General features: G+C 33.4%; 1 protein-coding gene across 3 annotated transcripts in view; it reads left to right on the forward strand.

The window, feature by feature from the left end:
• Window positions 1–2,467: 2,467 nt before the first annotated feature.
• LOC125060806 (rho-related GTP-binding protein RhoN-like) overlaps window positions 2,468–16,197 on the forward strand; it is a 90,248-nt gene continuing 76,518 nt past the window's right edge. Inside the window, exon 1 of one of the 3 annotated variants that reach the window (XM_047665886.1) lies at window positions 2,468–2,647. The gene's annotated coding sequence lies outside the window, so the exon portion shown is untranslated. Of the gene's footprint in view, window positions 2,743–16,197 lie in introns of all 3 variants that reach the window. The other 2 variants (XM_047665885.1, XM_047665887.1) reach the window with 2 other exon arrangements.

Here is a 16,197-nt window from a genome sequence, read left to right on the forward strand (position 1 = left end):
GTTTAACAGGTAATTTCAAATTTGCCCAAAAATACATTCAAGTAGGATAGAATAGTATAAAAATCCGATCTTGGAGTAACATCGCTTTTTGATATTTCAGTTACAGTCAGTAAGAAAAAAAACCCCTTAAAATAACCTGAAAATGGTGACAAAGCTAATGTCATTCTCTTACTGTAATGTTTTAAGAATGTTTAAATAAATAAATATAATATAACATATTAATTTGCAGATAAATCATTACGGATGTTTGTTGTTTAGTTTGATAAATGTTTAGTATTGTTTGTTCACACAAAGTAATTATCAAGTATTATAAATGTCCTCCTTCGCAATTGTAAGAACATTCGTAACTACTGACTATAGCAACCTACTTAGGTCCAGCACCACAAGAGTCGGGGATATTGGGAAATTTAAATAATAATAAAAAAAAGTGTGTGTTGCGTGTACCGATCAAAAATAAACTTTTAATACATTATTAAAAGGCTATTTAAATCAAGTCTCTCCCACTACAAACCTTACTATACAAATACGTTTAGCGATAGTAAATCACGCAAAAAAATGACATTGTATCAAGCCCGGACATGTACTGATTTATCTATGGATATATTTTCTACGTTGTGTTTTGTTTAATCTGCGGATGTTTTTGAACGAAATAATAATGTCAATACGTTGACAAGCCCCAAACGCGTAATTTTAAGTCAGTTTGACCAATCACAATCAAATACTTGGTGTTGTTTTAATAATATAAATATATAAATAAAAATGATTCGCAAAATGTTGCTGAGCGCAAAACTTAAGACGGATGGACCGAGTATTTTTTATATTTATTCCTCTAAAGCTCTAGGGGGCTTGTTATAAATAAAACTTGATTGTGTTGTAAGAGACAACTAAAGATTTAAGTCTTAATTAACCTTCGGGTTTAAATAAGCCAAGGAAAACACAATTAAATATTTATTTTATTGCATATGAGTCATTGACTGTCAACTAGACTGACGCAATATACCGATAATTTAAATTAAATGCAATTCACCATAAATTATTTACTAATTTCGTCCTTCGGGTGTCAATTTCCATGAATTTTATCCTGCATTCTTTAAAATGCTTTTGTTCCCGTGTTGTGAATATAAAATTTTCACAATTCAATCATATTAATGTAGAAACTATATCCATCTCTTTCCTAAGTAGGGACATTTTCGTGCTGTCTCGCTCTACAGAGTCCTAGACGCTAGCTGATAGCCTGATATCGACGCAGTCTTATCACTGCAGGGCTTCAATTGAATTATTAACTTTAATGGTATGTAATACAGTTTAATTTTGATTGACGGAATGCGTCAGAGGTTGTTGCCATACCTGAATGGCCGTATCGTAGTATCCAGATCTCGCATTCACTAGTAGTCCGCCGGACTGAACGTCGAACCGCGGCCGCCCTTAGTACTTCGCGGCCAGTGTGACCAGTTACAAAATTTTACTGCTGTTTTGGCGGATTAAGTTTATTAGTTTCCAATTGCGCAGTTTGTTTAAGAAGCTATTTTTGTTTATGACTCGGTAAATCTTCTAGTTAAATCCACGAAATGTATTATTTGTTTTAAATTTATTTTGCTAATAAAAACTGTATATTCTTAACCTACATAGTATTAATAGTTATAATATAAAAATTGGTAAGTAGAACATTTAAGCAAGTAGTATTACTTTCATGGTTTCCGTTATAGAAATACTTCTAAAACCATATAGTAACCATATTAATGACTAAGTTTCACTGATTACTACTACCGAAAAGCACTCTTATAAAAAAGGATACGCGCATTACGTAATGGGTAATGTACGCGCGTAAGAAGTTATACTTCTTTGGCATTATTAATAATACATACGGATAGTTAACCTGTATGGTATTGAAGCACTTAGGAAGCTTGATGAGTACAGTTTTTTCAGAAATATTTTCTAATATTAATTAGATAGTATTTTAAATTGAATATTTAAATCACTTCTGATTTTAATTCAGACGCACATATAAAATTCGCACTTGTATAATGAAAACAAAATGAGAGCACGTGTTTTAAATGTAGAAACTCAAAGCATGTGGATAAATATTATAAATATAAATACACAGTGAACAGAGGCGGCGTGCGTGCCAACATGCGCCACTTACAGAGGTTCCATTTCTGTTTTGTTGGTAGCATTTTTTCCTCAAATTAATGAGCGATTTAGTGGGCAACTTCATTCTGTTAATTTTGTGTCACGGTGCGGCGCATCGTAAAATTTCACTCTCATCAATTTTTCATAACTCGCCTAAAGTATAACTTCAAAAAATTAGCTACAATAAATTCTATCCAATGTTATGATTTTAGTTGCAACTTGCTCTGTCTAAAGTCGACTGCATAATGTAATAAAATAATCATAATATTGTTGCATGAAATTTGGCAGAATTTGTTTTACCAAACTGTCACCCTGGCCGGTAGACTCGCCGGTTGGCCTCGCGGGTCGCGGCTCGCTTAGTTTGGCTCCGACATCCGAAGTGAAAAGTTGTGTTCTTCTCGGCGCGATCGTTGTGACCGCGTGTTAATTCTCGAACCATATACATTACTTTCGCGTTGTAAGTTTTGAGTTATGTGTGTGTTTTAGTGTTTGTGTGTACGGATAACGTTTCTCGCAGGTATGTCAACCAGTTATTAATTATAGTCGGATGCTGTGTGATTTCCTTTTGGTATGCAACACGGACCAGTTTTTCGTCCGGTCCAGCGTGGGAAGGTATTTGTGATTTACAAATTCTTATTTGTATTGTTGTGTTGACTAGGATGCCATTTTGCAACAAGCTTTCTATTAAAGAAACAATAGACGATTGTTACAAAGGAAGTGATTGGTGACTTTAGGTGTTAAAATTGCGTGATTCTTTTAGAATTTCGTTTAGGTAATTGTTAATTTCCTTTGTATAATTTAATTGTGTAGTGAAGAAATAACGCTATAAACAGTTCTTGCAATTTGACAAGAAGGTTCTTGATAGTATAAACAATTCAGCAATTTTAATGTTAATTGCAATCTTCAAATGTCGTTATATTAAATCTAATTTTAATGAAAGTCTTGGATCGTTCTAAGTAAAAATAGATTTCAAAGATAAGCGAAAACAAACAAATGTAAATATATCCGAGGAGACATACAAAATATAGTATTGTCTCCTCTAACTACCTATATGATTAAAAACAGTTTCAGGAAAGAAAAGATCAATGCTGTTTCTACTGAATTATATAGTTTATACTAATTAAAGGGAAAATTTGTACTTTGAATGTTTTAACGAATCAATAATCTACTGACTGATTTTTCATTTCTTGTTCATAAACGTTAATAATTAGCAATAATTGTTTTATGACTAGGTATATCAATTGTTTTTAGATACACATCTTGAGGGTAGTTGATATATGTAGGGACGTACAGTGGTTGACATGTTATATATATATATATATATATATATATAGATTCTAAAACAACGTGTATGCATAAAATTACACAAGAAAAGATGACATCACAAATTTTACACTCATACACATCAATTATATTAGATCATGAGCAAGCTAGCAAGGGAAAAACAATAAAAACGATGACTAAATAAAATATAATAACTAGAACTAAATAGAAACTTAAATCTCATTAAGAGCAAGATAAACAAAGTTACGGTAAGTTGGAAGATTGTTGTAAAATCTATCAATATTTTCATCAATGTTAGTAATTAAGTTAATAAAAGAGCGAGATAGCCTATCACTGGACCAACTGGACTGGATTACTTCGAATAATGGTTTTTGTGTAATTAAATATCATAGTTTAGATGTGTGGATAAGTTTCCATCAATTAGTAACTTGTTTGTATCAGCTTCTAGAAACATCCTCAAATACAGGTTGATGAGAAATAAAAAGGTTTAATAGGATTGTTGTAATTCGCCCTTCTAACTCTCTCTCAATCGGTCTCAATCGCTCTCTCTATTTTCTTCAACAAAAACGCTGCACATCTTCGTGACGTTTTTTAAAAAATTTACCCTCACGCGCCTACGGATGTTTCACTTCAAAAATAAAAATAATATGTACATAGTAAGTTTTTTGCTTATTGTAAAAAAAAATCTGTAAAAAAATGTACGAACGTGTACAAATTAGTTTTTCACATGACGCTCTACTTCATCAGTTCACTGTCTTCTGTTGTTTATGCTCATCTGCTTGTCTATTATGAATTAGTGTTACGCACATAGACTAGAATTACAAGCAATATCAGTTACTCAATACACTTCTCCCCTTACAAAGCATTCAATTAAAGTCGAGTGGGAGTCGAACTTAATAGAATCTCATTTGGGATAATTCACTTAGGATCTATACACGATTAAGGGCTGTGTCATAGTTAAAATTATACATCTATGTTTATCTCAAGGGCGTGTCCAGTTAGGGGCATTGTGCTCCTGAGGATTGATTGTGGAAGATATTTCCATCAATGGCGAACATATAATATACTAGCAGACCGGCCAAGCGTTGCTGTGGCTAAGGTTTTAGTTTTATTACATAGTAGTAACCTATTCAAGGGAAACGGTCAGTCATGGTGACCACCTCCCTTTTTTGGTGGTAATGCCAATAAATTGTAGCTTATGTGAAGCTTTGGTACTTTTAACACAGCGCCATCTGTTAGAATTGTAACTATCAAATAACAAACAAATATTTTGCAATAAAATAATATTGCGGGTATAAATTGAGATGTAAGCTACCATATCTTTTAAGTTAGATCAAACTGCACACGGTGTACAAATTTGATTGAAATCGGTTCGGTAGTTTAGGAGTCCATAGCGGACAAACAACGTGACACGTAATTTATATATATATTAAGATAACACGATATCGTCGACGTTTAAGTCTATATTGAAGTGAATAAATGCATTTTTGATATACATATATCTGATGTGGAAATGCAAAGCGAAGTAACCCCCGATAGTGGCGGGTACGTGAGGCCCACTGAATCTCTGTTATTAATACTAATAAATCGTTTATTTGCAGAGAAATCGGCCATATAAAAATGGGCATGCAAATTTCATATTAATTGTCATAATGTCATAATAAGTTATTTATATTTGTTGTCAAAACTCTCCCTTAAAAGGCAACTTGCCTTTAAAAATTTAATCACCACCCTCTTGAAAGCATTACACGGCAATGATCAATAACTTCTAGAAAGGTGATTAAAAAGTTTGATAGCCATGGTGTAACAGTTTTTTGATTACAGGGTTATTCAGAAGCTAGATGAGCTAAAGCCACTAAAACCTCGGCATAGAGAGGCTCTTTATAGGTGAAGGAGCAGATTTATAGATATAGTATATATATGATATTTTGAACAAGGAAGTCCCTTTAGGCAAGGTTCCGAAGATACTGGCAGCGTTCCCCCTTTGAATAGCTAGACTAATTCTTTGTCCGAGGTAGCTGCCAGCTCTTTGGTCTCCTGTGATGTCGAGTAACCTTTTTGCTTTTTCCTTAAAAAGCCTTATAGCGCTAGGACCCCACGGACCAAGGGTCTCGATACCGGGACATAATCATATTCGGAGCCTAGACCCCTGTATTTGCTTTATACGTATAAGATCTATTAACGGAAGATTACATAAGAAGGTTGATAAGACAATGTGCTGTTTGTTGTGAGTCAGCCGTGTGAATTATCAGATTATGCAATGAAGCTAATAATGAGGAAACTGTGGGTTTGAATGTGGGCAGGTAAAGGTTATTTGATTTATTATGGGTTTGGTTATAGCTATGAAAAGTTATACTTGACTGATATTAGTTTTATGGAATGGTTTGTTTAAAAGTTTTTTTTAAATTCTTACCAAGAATAAGAGCTTATTTAAAATTCAACATATAATATAGATGTTTCTTCCTGTCTGTTATATATATACACAAATATACACTAACTAATATTTAAATTTAATACTCATACTAACCTTCTTGCAAAATTTTCCTTTCTTTGTAATCCTAGAGTTACTAGAACTAAAAATCTTCTATACGGCGAAAATCAAATTTCAAATTTCGTGCCTACCTATAAAATAGCATAGTAATGAAATTATTAATCAATAGCGGCCTATCCCGCATTTGCTGGACATAACTGATTTATTTTAAAACGTATTTTAGAAATAAATACGCGTTATGTGTAATGTATGTTATTCATATTTCTGCATATGAAAGTACATTTTGGAAGGGGCAACTAGTAATTTCTTTTAGTACTTTATTTTCATTTTTTAAATTGTAATTTTGACTGTTGAAATTGCCATTTTAATAGGCCTAAATGAAATAAATGATTTGACTTGACTAGTATAACTTAACTTAACTAATATGTCACACAAATATACAGTATTTATTTACAATATTCTTAACCTAGATAGTAATAATAATTAACGACTTAATACTTATCTCTTGCTGTTATCAAGATTAACAATTATAGGTCAATAATTGGTTCCAAAGTCTTATCATTGCCATAACCTAACTACCGATGCCCTACTCTCTTATCAAAAACCGTAGTTATTTAATAATAATTGTTTAGACATGAAACTAAATACGACACATTTTTCGCAAATAAATCGGCTTAAATTTTTTTTTTATTTTTTATAAGCATAGAATGTGTGAATGTTCCACTAATAAAAACTTGCATCAAAGACGTACTCTACTTCTAACAGACCAAACTCTGATCTGTTACGCCTAGAGTATGGACACCCATTCTTAGCTCCCACATGGCCGTTCTTTGAGAGAGGAGTACACTCTTGAATAGTTGATGGTCGTATCTCTACGGGCACGCCATCATGGGCAATCATTCCTTTGATGTACCGACACAACGGCGAATACGTACAATCATCGCCGATGATGGCCGATCACAGACATTCCACTATAACACAATTGGCCATGATGGCCCATTTTGGCGGCAAGAGTAAACCTCCTTGTACCACCTGCTGTCCTGGTACAAAGACTTAGTATACAACGATTTCCTTGTAAGTCATAATGAATAACTATGTCCTCTACACTAACGTAATTGCCTTTAGTCGCCCATCATGGCCCATTGTGAAAGGCTGCTCTAAGAGGAGACTCGAGAGTCGATTCACACACATTCACAGTTCGCTAGTTCGTAAAAGAAAGTGAAAACTACTGCTACAGGCTACCAGGGATAAGGTTTTGGTTGATAAAGTTCTTTATAGCTTTAATAGAAAGCTCAACTTTCTTAATAGTTTCGATCAAGAATAAATGAGAATCATTTTTCACCTAGCGAAAGAACTATTGTATTTCTCTTAATCGGCTTTTCATAAGCCTTCGGGTACAGATCGCAAAAATCTTTTAACTTTCTTATATATATGACTAGCCGTTTCGCGCCCGCTTTGCTGGGCGAATTAAAATAGGTCATATTTTTATTATTCTTCTTATTAACTTCCCGCTAAGAAAATTGAAATATTTCGAAAATCGAGTTTTTAACAGATGTTGACGTTTAGAGGTTCTAGGAAGCCTCTTTTGTTTTTATTAGCGGGAAAAATTTTCATAAAAGTAAAACAGAAATAAAAAAATGAAGGAACGTTGGAATTAAATAGCCATAAACCATCTAGGAAAAATTTCGCATCGAATGGTGGTAGTTTCATGTCGATACGATCAGTGGTTTAAGCGTGAAAGAGCCTCAAACGAACACCATTTTCTTTTTATATATATATATAGATTAAAAAATTTGGATGATAGCAAAAAATTAAATCGGATACTCGTTACCCAATTTACATACATTACAACGTTATATATAGCTATATAATATGTGTTGAAATTAGAAAAGTTGAACCCTATAGTTTACCAACTCATATTATAAGTCTGTAGTTTTATACTGGCAACCCTGAGACATAACTGTTTTGTTATAGTCATTTGATTTGATAAATATTCTCTCAAAATAAAACTACGTTGTCTAAAACTAAATCGTTACTTTTCATTTATATCATCAACGTTGCAAATTTTGTTATTATAATATATAAACAAAAGGTAAAGGCTGACCATCTGTGTGAATGTAAACAAAAGATAAGAAATGTTTGTGAAATATATAAATCTTTGTGTCTTTGGCGGCTGACTCCGATCGCAATATCTGCATGGGATTTCTAGGAATTTGTTACAAATGATTCATTAAAAACAGTCGCTACACCCGAACTCGGCGTTACATCCAAAGTCGCAATAGCCACATGAATTTTGTACTAAAGTCTGCTTTAAATTCAAGGGGCTTCGTTACGATTCGATTTAACGTCGTTATAGTTAAATGGTCGCTACTATCAATGTCGTAATAAATTAAATCCATTGTGGATAAATAAAGCTTTATATACAGTATTTACAATATTCTTAACCTGCATAATAATAATAATTATATATTAAAAAATAAATAAAAAGTGTGGTCCCCTTTAACGCAAAGCATTTCCTCGCTCTATACTTATTCGTTGAGCGAGGAAAGCACCAGCTCTGGGCTCGCCGGTAGTATCTACGCGGCCTAGTCCATAGAATTTTATATATTCACCCTTCGATGAGTCAGGGATAAGAGTCGCACGCTGACTGCTCTAATACAGTAGAATATGTTAAGCCAAATTTAATTTGTAAAGTCCTAACGAGCTATAGAATTTAAGTCTCAACAGTTTTGCTGATTGTACTAGACGGCTGCAAAATTAGTTTCAGTAAAAGCAAGCGTGAAAATATATTTTTCAATAAAATGCGTTCGTTGCCCTGTGTTAACAATGGGAATAAAACCGATTGATTTATTTTTGATGCTATAGTCTATAATTGGGAAAATATCAATTTACAATTCAGTGTTTTCTGTATTTAGTATTATTCGTTCAATTCATTATAATAAAGCCCCTTTCCATGCTATTGAAAATTTAATATCAAATGTTCAAGTCAAGTCAAATTATTTGTTTCAATTAAGCCTATTCAAAAGGCACTTTTGAGAGTCAAAATTACAAAATTAAAAATATGACTAGTTGCCCATTCCAAAAGGTAGTTTCATATGGAGAAGAATGGGTAATAAACTTCATACATACTCTATTAAAATAGTTTTTACATGAACAAAAAAAAACTACGATGATAAAATAGGCGCATGGTGTTATAAAAATATTAAACATACTAGCTGCCCCCGCGAAGTTCGTTTCTCCTTAATGTGATTTTACTTAGCCTACCTTTTCAGTAGCTTAAGTAGATTGTTCACTTTTTCGGACTAAAAACCTAAGTAACACTAAAATTAATAATAAGAGTTCAAGGATAAAAAATCTCGATTTGATCCAGTCGTTCGAGTTTTGCACTTAGCAACATATTTGCAATTATTTTTACATATGATACAAATTTCAATATCCATTACACATTGCTGCGCATGTAAAAAACAGCGTTTAGCCTCTGTCAGCACTAGGCATAGCGAAATAGGAGCACACGCTTACATTATTATAGTGAGAACACAACGCAAACACCTGGTATATGAATTAATACTTTCAATCATCAATATAAGTATTTCCTCCAACTTTGATCTGTTTCCTTAGGAGTAGAGACTCTTGAGGCGTGAGGTTCAACTGCACAGCTAATTATAGATTTAAGTTGGCGCCTGGTTGACCTCAGAGCTGGTGGTTTCCTCGCTCAACGAATAAGCATCGCTGTACATCAAGGATATTCTGCCACAGAGACCAAACTTATTAAATTTGTTTTAGTTCTCTGTTTATCAATTTTTAATTATAATTAATATGTAGGGTAAGAATATTGTTAATACTGTTTGTGTTTGTTTGAAATAAATTACGTACCGGCTATTTAAAACGTCAAGTACATTCCTCACCTACGCATAGACAAGATGTAACTCGATTTAACATTCGCCCACGAGCTTACACGAGCGCATTCTCATGAAATAAACATGGCGCCTTGTCAGTTGTCAATTGTCATCTTAGCGGGAAACTACTGAGATCTGATAAATTGCTTTAACTGTTGTCAGATAAACGTTTAAAATACCTTAGTGTAATGTTTAAAACATTGTTTATAAAAAGATGAATTACCTGTAAGTAAGCAAATTTTCTCTTTCTTTCCAATGGTATTCATTCATTCATTCATTAGCCTTTATTGCTGACACCCAGTACAATGTAATAACAATTATTTAAGTTACATAAATAAACACTTAATTCTAACACATAAATAAAACTTAATCTAATACATCACTTGACCCGTTTTGGGTAGTCAGCGTGTCCTGTGACACGTAGGCCTCTTCCAGCTGTTTCCATTCTTTTCTGTTATTAGCTCTTCTTGTTCAAGTTGTGCCTCCTATTATCTTTATATCGTCTGCCCATCTCTTGCTCGGTCTTCCTCTTTTCCTTTTTCCATCACGTGGTTGCCATTCTGTAATTATTTTTGTCCATTTCAACCTGCTATCTCTCGTCATGTGCCCAGTCCAGCGCCATTTCAACTGCCTTATTTTCTTTATAATGTCTTCTACTTTGGTCGTTGATCTGATCTCTTCTGCTCTTTTTCGATGTCTCAGTGTTACACCCACCATGCTTCTTTCCATTCCTCTTTGGCATGTTCTCAACTTTAAAAGATGTTTCTGAGATAAAGCCCAAGTCTCGCAGCCGTATGTAACACATGGTAGGATACATAGATTGGTAATGGTATTAATAATAAATAATATAAATAAATCGTTTATTGGCAAAGATAGTTAAAAACCACACAATTGGGCTTATTAAATTAGGATTTAACTGTCATATTATTATATTAGTAGTATCAAACTAATACAAACAGTTAAGATATTTATAATTGTTATCAAAACTTATGGTCTAAGTACTCTCCCACGCTATAAAGGCACCTTGTCTATACAAATTTAATCACAAATTTACACTGTTAAAGCCAGAACAATGCCATAGTTTTAACAGTGTAAACTAAAAAACTAAAAAAAAAAAAAGTAAAATACAGAGTAAGAAGCATTGTTTTTTAAATCAAAAACCAGTATCAAGTGACAGTATTCCTCGTTTCGTTTGACCAATCAGGAACAAACGAAACGCGGGATCGAATATTTCGTTTTACATCCGTTCATATTGCTCTCAACTCGGATTCCTGTTGGAACTTTGAAGTTAAATTGGTTTACTGTTAGAATGAAATAGTTTTGAACCTAATACTTGGGAATGTATACAAAAATTGCAGATCCTAATTTGACGTGACTTGGACTGTACGGTCTTGGGTCATCATTTAAATAAACAGAGGTTTTTAGATATACTCTATATTAAGAACTCGCGTACAACTATAGAATATAAGTTAAATAATGAAATGTTAATTGCTATGTAACGAATGAATACACCGTAACAGTTGAAGAGAGTGCCTACGTCTGGCTAAACTCTCGGGGCGTAACTCCGAGGATTTAGGAAATCGCCACGCTTATAAAACTAAGAAAGCTTGAGTGAGGAAAATGTACAGCCTTGGCTCATATATGGTCTGTTAAACTCAAGCTCAAAATATCTGTATTCATGTAGGTAAACACTTATGAATTGTCAGAAAGAAGTTAAATTAATTGTAAATTTACATTTACTACGAACATTTACTACTTGCGAACTGTCGCAAGTCAAGGGCGTAGAGCGGGTAAGAAGAACTGGCAAGAAACTTTCCGCCACTCTTTTTAATCGCCAAGTATTGTCATACAAATTGTTTGAACTGAAGCAAATCAATCCCAGTTCTCTAAGTTATATATATAGATTTATATAGAGGACACCGTGAGCCATTTCTGCCAAAGCCCTCCATCTTTTAGTCGATACCAACTCCGGGGAAATAAATACAGATAATGCAACTTTTTCTACAGCTGTGATACTTTTTTGACATCCAACACTTTTGTCTTCAGTCACCGTGAAACGTCGTCGTATATTGAGATGTTTTGATTTAAGATCATCTTGATATGATTTTTTTAAATATCTAACATACGAAATTTAGTTTAAGTCCAACCTGAGTATCTAATTCCATTCAAAGAAATACGTCTTTTGAATGTCTAAGTAAAATTCACCCTCTCGCTAAAAATGTTTTTCGCATCACTTCGTATTATGTAATCCCATTACATTAGGTTATTTACATACACTTTCTACGCTTATGTAACATTATTGGGCTCGTTACGAATCGGCATACTAACATAATTTCCCAAATTTTATATGAATTATTTACCGTAACGGAATTCGGGTAGTATTTTTTCTTTTTTGTTTTACAACCAAAATATTGGGCATGTTTCCCTTCTTATTTAAGATAAACGGTATGTGTAGATTTTAAATTAGCCCACAATGTTATATATATATATATATATATACATCTATTTCTGTATTATGCTGTAAATCTTCTGAATAAATAAATAAATTTAATCGCCTAATTGACTATTATTATGGAAACATTTCATTTAGACCTGTGATTCAGAATTGTCGGTCCTTTGTTCGATTCCCGACTGCGCTGTGGGTTTTCTAAAAATGTACGCTATAACTGACAGTGGAGTGTGACCCTTAACCTAACCATGAGAATAACAAGGGCTACGTTTGACAAGGGTATGTTAAATTTGATATGTTTTTGACATACTCAATGCTTGAATTGTTCTAGGAGTAAGACTAAAATTTACGATGTATCAGCCACAGCAAGTTCATTCTTGAACAAAGCCAAGTGGTATAATAAATATATTACATGTATACTATATTAGTGTACACTCTTTATAACATCATTCGTTATAATAAAGCACTCTCTATAACGTAAATAAAAGTTACCTTTGTTTGGTTTAACATAAAACCCATACATTAATTCACTCTTTATAAGGCAAAAGCGAGTCTCTATAACGAAGAAATATTTTCATATTTAGACATCAACAACATACTTAAGTGTAATTGTTTTTATAATCAGCTTACAAAACTAAACTTTTGAGGTTTCCAAATTTCTAAGAAAGACACCTGATGTCATAAACAGCCGTCTCGCCTTTGTTATTTAGACTAGATTTTTTTTTAATTCTTAGATTACATTGCCTGTAGGAAATTTTGGTCTCAGTTACTAAACGCACCACAGTCACCAACGGTGTATTATCAGTCGTAAACTAACTTTGAAACTGTCAAGATGGCCAGTAAAAGAAAAGCGTTGTGTTTAGAATAATTTACCTATTGATAGAAATAAAATTATAAATTATTGTACTTGGTTAAATTTGTTTTTTTTTATTCAATCCCTTTAACGAAAATTTACTGTAACGAAAAAAATTGTCGGTACCTTGAAATTCGTTATAAAGAGAATACAATAATATATATAATTTCTTGAACGCACAAAACACGATTTATTTAATACCGTTATCGTTATGTAATAAATACAATAAATCGTCGTGATTTTAACGGATAAAACAGCCTATCTCGAACCTAACCCGCTGTTTTGCTGGTAATTATTGTTCTGCTTAGCAAAAACTTCTGGTATTTCTATTTTATCTTGTATAATGTATATATATGTATATTTTTTTTTACATTTATGTTCACTAAATAGATAAAAGAGTTTGTAACATACCGTAGATGTATGATGTGGTAAACTTTAATAAATAAATAAGATCTTTATAGGACTCATGTAAACCAAAGACAACCTCACATATTTTATTTATTTATACGACCTGGATACAAGTTCAGTGGCCGAGGTGGTCTTTTATCTCATTTATGTATTTCTAATGTACAAAATGCTTAAAATTATCAAACAAAAGATGCCGCCATATCGCGGTGAATGGTAATAAATAATGACTATCATCCGCTCTCATTCACGATCATAGCGAAGGAATAGACAGTAAACTAGTTGTCTATGGTCATATCCGGTTTTCCGTCGCTTTTACTTTTAAATACGTATTATGTTCTAGAATTATAATGTTCAATGTCGAGACATTGATATCAAATGTTTATTATTAAATTGTTTTATACTATTTTAACTTTAAGCATAAATAACGTAGGTAAATACTGACTGATTTCAATTGTATTTAAACATGTTTTCAAACTTTAAAAACCTTAATTAATTCAGTTAAAAATGGCTACCATTGGTATTTTAAACCGCCTTCAAAAGGAGATTGTCAAATGTCAAACTGACATTATCATATGACATGATACTGTTGGAATTGGATAATATTTTTGCATAATCTATTTACGAAGGACGTGTGCTGAATTTTGTGTGTCCAAAAATTTATGGAAAACTTTTTGTTTTTATACTTTGTCCACAATCCCACCTGATGTTAAGTGAGATGTGGCCTATTGAACGCCTGTCCAGGAGAAGCCTGTTCAACAATCATATATTTTATATTTTATTAAGATAAACTAAAACAGTCCAAATATCATCAACATCCGGTCACTTTTCGAGATATGGACATCCATACAAATCCTTTTCAGTATGTATTTAACAGATTTCACATCTGTTAAGTATGTTATACACTAAATAAAACTTTTTAGAATAAAATTTAAATATGATATTTACTTAGAACCATCAAATACCCAGTACTTACAATTTTCTACATAGTAATAATAAAAATAATTAATTTTTACCACTTTAACGCTGGCAGCATTTTCTCGCTGTATTGCGATACTTATTCATTGAGCGAGGAAAGCACCAGCTCTGGGGTCACTGGTACTATCTACACCAACTTAAATCTTTAATTACTGTACTTGAACCCCACGGCCCAAGGGTCTCTACTCCAAAGGGAACAAAATCGAAGTTGAAGAAAAGTCTTGAATATTTGAGCCGATTAGAATTACGTGTAATTTGGTAATATTATTTCAAATAATTTTTGTGCTAAACTGGGTCGAACAGTTAAAAACCAAAGTTGATATGGCTAGATTGGTACCGGTTTTAAATCGAATGGTCATGGCTATACGAGATACGGCATGCAAAACTGCTTTCTCAGGATATATGGCCCGAGCGATATATGAATACTAAGATTAGCTTTTGCTCAACTGAAGATATATGTAAACTGACCGTAAATACTTTATTTTGTATATTTATAGCATATATTTTAGATACGGGCCTAGCAGATGTTAAATTACAAAAAACACTTACGAATCCATAGATAAATAATGTAAACAAAAAAAATCCAAAAACTATAGAAAATAAAGTTGCGCTACAACCTTTTAGGTCTGTGGCAGATTTGTGTATCTATTTCGTGATCATTTGTTTTTATCATCTGTCACGCCGTCGACTTTTTAGGTATTAGGTATAATATAGGATTCCTCACGATGTCTTCCGTCACCGAATATAGAAAGTCTATTGGTGAGACTAGTAGGTGGGTCAGTCTGTGCCTGACATACCATCAACAATTTGGGTCTAAGGCATGCATTCTTCATGATGAATTCCGCACCACTATGTGGAACCAGCTGCCCACTGAAGTATTTCCGAACCAATACGACTTAGGGTCCTTCAAGAAAAGAGCGTACCAATTCATGAAAGGCCGGCAACGCACTTGCGAGCCTTCTGGCATTGTGAGTGTCCATGGGCGGCGGTATCACTTAACATCAGGTGAGCCTGCCCGTTTGCCTCCTATTACATAAAAAAAACAAAGAAATTTGCTCACATGATTCTTAGAACTTTCGAACTCACTCCAAAGAATATAGACTACTTTAAAGAAGCTATTTTAAACGCGAAATTTAAAAACACGTTTTGTGAACATAATTTAATCTCGAATTCAAGTATAGAAATATCATACGAGTGAGTCACACTTCTCGCAAATGCCATTGCGTACCCAGACGATCGATTTGGTCCGCGCCAAGAATATTAATGCCCAGTTTTTGCCACTTGCATTTTATGGTCGTACATAATGAAGCATTTTATCTCATGTTTTGCGCCATTAACGTGTATTATTTAATGCTAATCAGAGCAGTGTTGGCCGCGTGGCTTCAGCGTGTGACTCTCGTCCCTGAGATCGTAGGTTTGATCCCCGGCTGTGCACCAATGGACTTTCTGTTCGCATTTAACAAAACATTGTGAAACCGGCTTGCCTTAGACCCTAAAAGTCGACTTCGTATGTCTGGCACAGGAGGCTGATAACCCACTTGCCTATTAGATTTACAAATGATCATACAGATACAAACAGACACAGAAATCTTAGGTCCAGACCTAAAAAAGGCTGCAACGCTACTGATTTTTTATTTTTTTCAAATTCCAGTAACATACCTCGATTCCTCTCAGATGGTTTTAAGACGAATTGGTAATGTCCAATGTAAAC

The sequence above is a fragment of the Pieris napi genome, chromosome 22 (assembly GCF_905475465.1).
Source record: "Pieris napi chromosome 22, ilPieNapi1.2, whole genome shotgun sequence".
NCBI lineage: Eukaryota > Metazoa > Arthropoda > Insecta > Lepidoptera > Pieridae > Pieris > Pieris napi.